General features: G+C 53.9%; 2 non-coding genes and 1 pseudogene across 2 annotated transcripts; all 3 read right to left on the minus strand.

Moving 5' to 3' along the window:
- Nucleotides 1-3,896, minus strand: part of LOC148270839 (large subunit ribosomal RNA) — a 7,035-nt pseudogene extending 3,139 nt beyond the window's left edge.
- A 324-nt stretch (nucleotides 3,897-4,220) lies between these two features.
- LOC148270840 (5.8S ribosomal RNA) lies at nucleotides 4,221-4,382 on the minus strand. Its single transcript, XR_015825267.1, has one exon. It is a non-coding gene; the product is annotated as a 5.8S ribosomal RNA (ribosomal RNA).
- Nucleotides 4,383-4,668: 286 nt separating this feature from the next.
- LOC148270841 (small subunit ribosomal RNA) lies at nucleotides 4,669-6,608 on the minus strand. Its single transcript, XR_015825268.1, has one exon. It is a non-coding gene; the product is annotated as a small subunit ribosomal RNA (ribosomal RNA).
- Between the last annotated feature and the right edge of the window lie 373 nt (nucleotides 6,609-6,981).

Raw genomic sequence — 6,981 nt, forward strand, 5'->3', positions numbered from 1 at the left:
TTTGTTCAATACCCGGTCGATTACCAGAGAGAAAAGGAGTGTTGATAAGGGGTCTCCTTGTCTTACTCCCTGCTGACTCCTGAAAAGTGGTGAGTTTTTACCATGAAGGTGAAAAGATGTGCTACTATTAGCATATAGGCGTTGTATATAATTGGAAAATTGAGCCGGCAAGCCGGTCGACTTTACTGCGTGTAATAAGCCTTCATGGGAGACAGAATCGTACGCCTTTGCCATGTCCAAAGAGGCCATGAACATCGGTTTCAGATTCCGCCTCGATTCATTAAGCAGTGAACTTAGCACGGAAATATTTTCCGCACAGCCATCGTCGAAACATCGCTGGCGGGGGTCAATTAGCCGCAGCTTGAGTAATCGAGTGGCTAGGATCTTGTGGAAATGCCTCACGATTACGGATGAGATTGAAATAGGGCGGTAATCCGAAGGTTGCCCTGTGCCTCCTTTCTTGGGCACGAAGATGGTTCTACTCGCTAAGGCGGAGATGGGAAATCCGCCGACAGCGAGTACGATGTTGAACAACATACAAACAACATCGGGTGGTACCGCTCTCCAGCTCCTTGGCGAGACCTTGTCAGGGCCTGCCGCTGAAGTTAGCGCTACTCTCCCGTCGTACACCTCACGTCTTGAGACAGGTCTCCACAGACTAGCCAAGCCTTCTTTCTCACGGTAGATCAGCTCGTGGGGGCTGGCTACCAGAACTTTCGATTGTTGGGTGACCACTGCCGACCAGTACTCAACCATACTCTCGTACGGCGGTAGTGCTGGATCGGACTCGGTCACCGCCTCGCCGTCCAGAATAGCTTTCACGCAGCGCGACATGTTTGATCTAAACATACTCTGCGTGTCTGCATACTCTTTGTTGCGACGAGCACGTCTACTCATTCCGGCTGACTCGACATTGGTGGCTCGGGGAGCGGAAGGATTACCAGACGGTTGTGGAAATATGCCACTTAGCCATTCAGACAACGCTGAGAAGATTGTTGCTTGATCGGCGTTATTCGCTACGGATCTGCCGATTGCAACTAATTCTGGAATTTTGAAACATTCATTTGGGGCTGATGAGAGTTCGTCGGCCAAACGTACTATCTCATCTACAATTGAGTCGCTTCTTAAGAGAGTCATAGTTACTCCCGCCGTTTACCCGCGCTTAATTGAATTTCTTCACATTGACATTCAGAGCACTGGGCAGAAATCACATTGCGTCAACACCCGCGAGGGCCATCGCAATGCTTTGTTTTAATTAGACAGTCGGATTCTCCTTGTCCGTGCCAGTTCTGAGTTGACCGTCGTCCGGCGGTCGTACAGGTCACCGGGCGTGCGCGAACACGCCGGTGCCACACAGCGAGGAAGATCCGAGGGGTGGCCAAGGCGAGGCGCCGGGTGACGGAGATCCACACCCGCGAGGCACCCAGAGGGCACCGCGCGGGGAGACCCCGCCCGGCTTCCACGTCTCGGCCGATGACCTCTTCCCGACCAGGCCCGACACGCCACGGCCCTCAGAGCCAATCCTTATCCCGAAGTTACGGATCCAACTTGCCGACTTCCCTTACCTACATTATTCTATCGGCTAGAGGCTCTTCACCTTGGAGACCTGCTGCGGATATGGGTACGAGCCGGCGCGACATCTCCGCGTATCCCTCACCTGAATTTTCAAGGTCCGAGGGGCCGATCCGGACACCGCCGCATCGGCGATGCTCTTCGCGTCCCGAGCCCTATCTCCCCGCTATGGGATTCCAGGGCGCTCGAACGCTCAGGCAGAAAAGATAACTCTCTCCGGATCTCCCGTCGGCGTCTTCAGGCCACTTTGGGTTACCCCGACGAACTCTCTTGCGAGGGAACGATTTTTAAGACGGTTCCGCAGCCGGGTTCCGGAACTGCAACCGGATTCCCTTTCGCCCGACGGGTGTGATATTATTATAATATAACTTTACACCATCATCAACATCGGATTTCTCCTAGGGCTTAGGATCGACTAACTCGCGTGCAACGGCTGTTAACGCGAAACCCTTCTCCACATCAGCCCTCAAGGACCTCGCTTGAGTATTTGCTACTACCACCAAGATCTGCGCCGACGGAGGCTCCAGGCGGGCTCACGCCCAGACCCTTCTGCGCACACCGCCGCGGCCATCCTACTCGTCGCGGCTTCAAAACGATCGCACGGCACGAGACCGCACGAACGTCCCGCTTGCCTGCGACGGTCGAGTATAGGCTGAACGCTACAGCGCCATCCATTTTCAGGGCTGGTTGCTTCGGCAGGTGAGTTGTTACACACTCCTTAGCGGATTCCGACTTCCATGGCCACCGTCCTGCTGTCATGAGCGACCAACGCCTTTTATGGTCTCCGATGAGCGTTCATTGGGCGCCTTAACTCGACGTTTGGTTCATCCCACAGCGCCAGTTCTGCTTACCAAAATTGGCCCACTTGGCACTCCCATCCGAGCTCCTACTTCATCTTCGAGCAAGAAGGAGATCTCACCCATTTAAAGTTTGAGAATAGGTTGAGGCCATTTCGGCCCCAATGCCTCTAATCATTCGCTTTACCGGATGAGACTGTCAGAATGGCGGAATAAATTCCGTCATGTTTCTCGAGCGCCAGCTATCCTGAGGGAAACTTCGGATGGAACCAGCTATTAGATAGTTCGATTAGTCTTTCGCCCCTATACCCAGTTCGGACGATCGATTTGCACGTCAGAATCGCTTCGGTCCTCCATCAGGGTTTCCCCTGACTTCGACCTGACCAGGCATAGTTCACCATCTTTCGGGTCCCAGCGTGTACGCTCTCAGTGCGTCTCGATAATCGCACGGGGGCTTTCTCGAAACGCCTCGGGAATGCGGCGGGGCGTCTGACGACGCCCGCGCATCTTCCCTGCGGCCGGCTCGAGGCCGACCTTTCACTTTCATTTCGCCTCTGGGTTTATCAGTGTTCCCAATGACTCGCGCACATGCTAGACTCCTTGGTCCGTGTTTCAAGACGGGTCCTGTGAGTGCCCAAAACAAAACCACCGCCGACCGGGACGCGTCCCGTCCGAGAGCGCGCCACTAGCCACGGACATCCGAAACGCGACACCCGCGACGCACTGGGCGCCGGGGGCCACGAGAAGGAAGCCGCTGTGACGCGACGGACGCCCTCCGAAGGGGCGGACGCGATCCTCGTTCTCTACCGTCGCTTTAAAACTCGCCCCGGCCGTGGACGCCGCGGCTCCGCCCCGCGGAGCGAGGCGGGACAGCCGCACGGCGCATTCGACCGAGGCGCAACGGGTCGCGGTGTTATACTGAGAGAGAAGTGCACGCGCTCCGGGAGCCCGGCTGCGCACCCGGACACCCCCCGCCCCGACAACGAGTGCCGAAGGGCGGAGGTGTGCGCCGGGACGCGGGCTCCGACGGAAGACACGATGAATCTCTCCGTTCGCTCGTTTGAGTTCCACAGGTTTACCCCTGAACGGTTTCACGTACTCTTTAACTCTCTCTTCAAAGTTCTTTTCAACTTTCCCTCACGGTACTTGTTCGCTATCGGTCTCGTGGTAGTATTTAGCCTTAGATGGAGTTTACCACCCACTTAGGGCTGCACTCTCAAGCAACCCGACTCTGGGGAGAGAGACCGTCGCGGCCGGCTACCGTCACCACGGGCCTGGCACCCTCTGCGGGTAAGCGGGCCCCGTTCAAGATGAACTTGGACAGGCAGCCGTGACTAATGACCGCGCGTGTATATATTACTCTCCTCCCTAACGCTACATTTCCCGGCGGCCCGCCTGGGCCGCAGGATTCAGCGCTGGGCTCTTCCCGTTTCGCTCGCCGCTACTCGGGGAATCCTCGTTAGTTTCTTTTCCTCCGCTTACTGATATGCTTAAGTTCGGCGGGTGATCTCTCCTGATTTGAGGTCGACAACAAAAAAAAATTCATATATATATATAAATATACATATATATGAATAATGTAAACGCTCTCCGGTTTCGCACGGTACCCGCGCGCGACGCAGAGCGCGAAGAAACGCCCCCGCGCGCCGGCCCGTGAGGACCGGCGGCGGGTTTCACAGCGTCGTCGCTAGCTCGAAAAGCGTCTCGGGGGGACCGAGAGAGCGCGCCAAGTCAAATTTGACCGGACGTCCGTCCGGCGCTCGCGCGCCGGCGGACGACAGACCGGCAACACTCTCGCCGAATCTTCTCTCCGAAGAGAGAAGACGGCGAAGTCTGGTCGCATTGTGTGCGCGACCCTCAAACAGGAGTGGTCCGTCGACAAACTAAGTCTTGCTCGGACCGCAATGTGCGTTCGAAATGTCGATGCTCATGTGTCCTGCAGTTCACACTCTGACGCGCATTTAGCTGCGTTCTTCATCGACCCACGAGCCGAGTGATCCGCCGTTCAGGGTAATAGTGTTTTATGATATATATATATATATATATATTGTTTATCGGTTGCGTTTTTTTTCTTTTTTCTCTATCGGAAAAAAAATTACATTTTTCACAGAATATAGCCGGACGCGGGAATCGGGCCGACAGACCCGCCTCCCGCGACACCGGCAGTCCGCGGTTCGCGGCGGCGCCCTAGGGCGAAATTCCGCCGCAGTGTTTGCTTATTTTGCGCTCTGCGCGTGTGTATAAATATATTTATACTATATAAAAGAATGAAAATTCATTTTATATTATATTTCACAGGAAATGATCCTTCCGCAGGTTCACCTACGGAAACCTTGTTACGACTTTTACTTCCTCTAAATGATCAAATTCGGTCAAACTTTCCGACGCGTCGGATGCCCGAGACGAGCTTCCGCGCACCAGTCCGAAGACCTCACCAAATCATCCATCGGTAGTAGCGACGGGCGGTGTGTACAAAGGGCAGGGACGCAATCAACGCGAGCTGGTGACTCGCTTTTACTAGGAATTCCTCGTTCATGGGGGAGAATTGCAAACCCCAATCCCTATCACGAAGGGGTTTCATCGGGTTACCCGGGCCGTTAGGCCAAGGAGGACACGCTGATCCCTTCAGTGTAGCGCGCGTGCGGCCCAGGACATCTAAGGGCATCACAGACCTGCTATTGCTCAATCTCGTGCGGCTATATATACCGCCGGTCCCTCTAAGAAGATTTTCATTGTACGCCGGTAGTGAAGACCGCGAAACACACTTCCGCGACGCGAACGCCGCAAGATGCGCGCCCGCGGACTCCTGTGATACCGGTTGCACGTCTATTTAATAGGCTAGAGTTACGTTCGTTACCGGAATTAACCTGACAAATCGCTCCACCAACTAAGAGCGGCCATGCACCACCACCCACCGAATCGAGAAAGAGCTGTTAATCCGTCAATCCTTCCAGTGTCCGGGCCTGGTGAGTTTTCCCGTGTTGAGTCGAATTAAGCCGCAGGCTCCACTCCTGGTGGTGCCCTTCCGTCAATTCCTTTAAGTTTCAGCTTTGCAACCATACTCCCCCCGGAGCCCGAAAGCTTTGGTTTCCCGGGAGCTGCCCACCGGGTTAAAATTATGAAACTTCGGCGGATCGCTGGCTGGCATCATTTATGGTTAGAACTACAGCGGTATCTAATCGCCTTCGAACCTCTAACTTTCGTTCTTGATTAATGAAAACACCTTTGGCAAATGCTTTCGCTTTAGTCCGTCTTGCGACGATCCAAGAATTTCACCTCTAACGTCGCAATACGAATGCCCCCAGTTGTCCCTATTAATCATTACCTCTGGTATCAGAAAGCCAACAAAACAGAACCGAGGTCCTATTCTATTATTCCATGCGTACAATATTCAGGCAAGTGTTAGCCCGCTTTGAGCACTCTAATTTGTTCAAAGTAAACAGCCGCGACGGCCCGCCTCGGCGCGCGGCCGCCCGCGAGGACGACCGCAACACACTGGCGGTGGACGCACCGGCGAGAAGCCCCGCAGACGTGCCTGTCGTACCGCATTCGGTAGACCGACACCGCAGGACACAATTTCAACTACGAGCTTTTTAACCGCAACAACTTTAGTATATGCTATTGGAGCTGGAATTACCGCGGCTGCTGGCACCAGACTTGCCCTCCAATGGATCCTCGTTAAAGGATTTAAAGTGTAATCATTCCGATCACGAGGCCTCGGACGAGTCCCGTATCGTTATTTTTCGTCACTACCTCCCCGTGCCGGGAGTGGGTAATTTGCGCGCCTGCTGCCTTCCGTGGATGTGGTAGCCGTTTCTCAGGCTCCCTCTCCGGAATCGAACCCTGATTCCCCGTTACCCGTGACAACCATGGTAGTCGCATAAACTACCATCGACAGTTGATAAGGCAGACATTTGAAAGATGCGTCGCCGGTGCTAGACCGTGCGATCAGCACAAAGTTATCTAGAATCATCTCGAATGGCGACGGACGGGGCGCGAACCCCGCCGCCGATTGGTTTTTGATCTAATAAAAGCATCCCTCCCGTTGCCGGTCAGGACCTCGTTTGCATGTATTAGCTCTAGAATTGCCACAGTTATCCAAGTAACTATGTACGATCTAAGGAACCAAAACTGATATATTGAGCCATTCGCGGTTTCACCTTAATTCGGCTTTTACTGAGACTTGCATGGCTTAGTCTTTGAGACAAGCATATGATTACTGGCAGGATCAACCAGGGAGCTGTTCATTTCTATATCGCTCCAGGATACGAAGGGCGTCTGAGGCGCGACGGAGTCACCCGCCGCGACACGCTCTTTATGTTCGCACCTATATAACTCACATTCTCGCTCGCTCGAGTTTGCACTCTCGCGATTCACGAGTCTGTTCGTTTTACTTTTAAATTCACTTTTTAACAAGTGAACGCTGGACCTGACGAGACGGACCACATGGATCTTCTCTTTGGCCAAAAATTTAATTCCCTTTCGTCAAATATTAACGTACGAGAGCGCACGCCTTCGGCGCGGCAATAGTGGGGACGTGGATTAGAATCCTACGACCGTTCTCGTTTTTGTTCACGGTGTTCTCTGCTTGCGCGGAACTCCAGAGTTTGTA

The sequence above is a fragment of the Micrasema longulum genome, unplaced genomic scaffold (assembly GCF_059751315.1).
Source record: "Micrasema longulum isolate JH-2025_06_02 unplaced genomic scaffold, ASM5975131v1 h1tg003343l, whole genome shotgun sequence".
NCBI lineage: Eukaryota > Metazoa > Arthropoda > Insecta > Trichoptera > Brachycentridae > Micrasema > Micrasema longulum.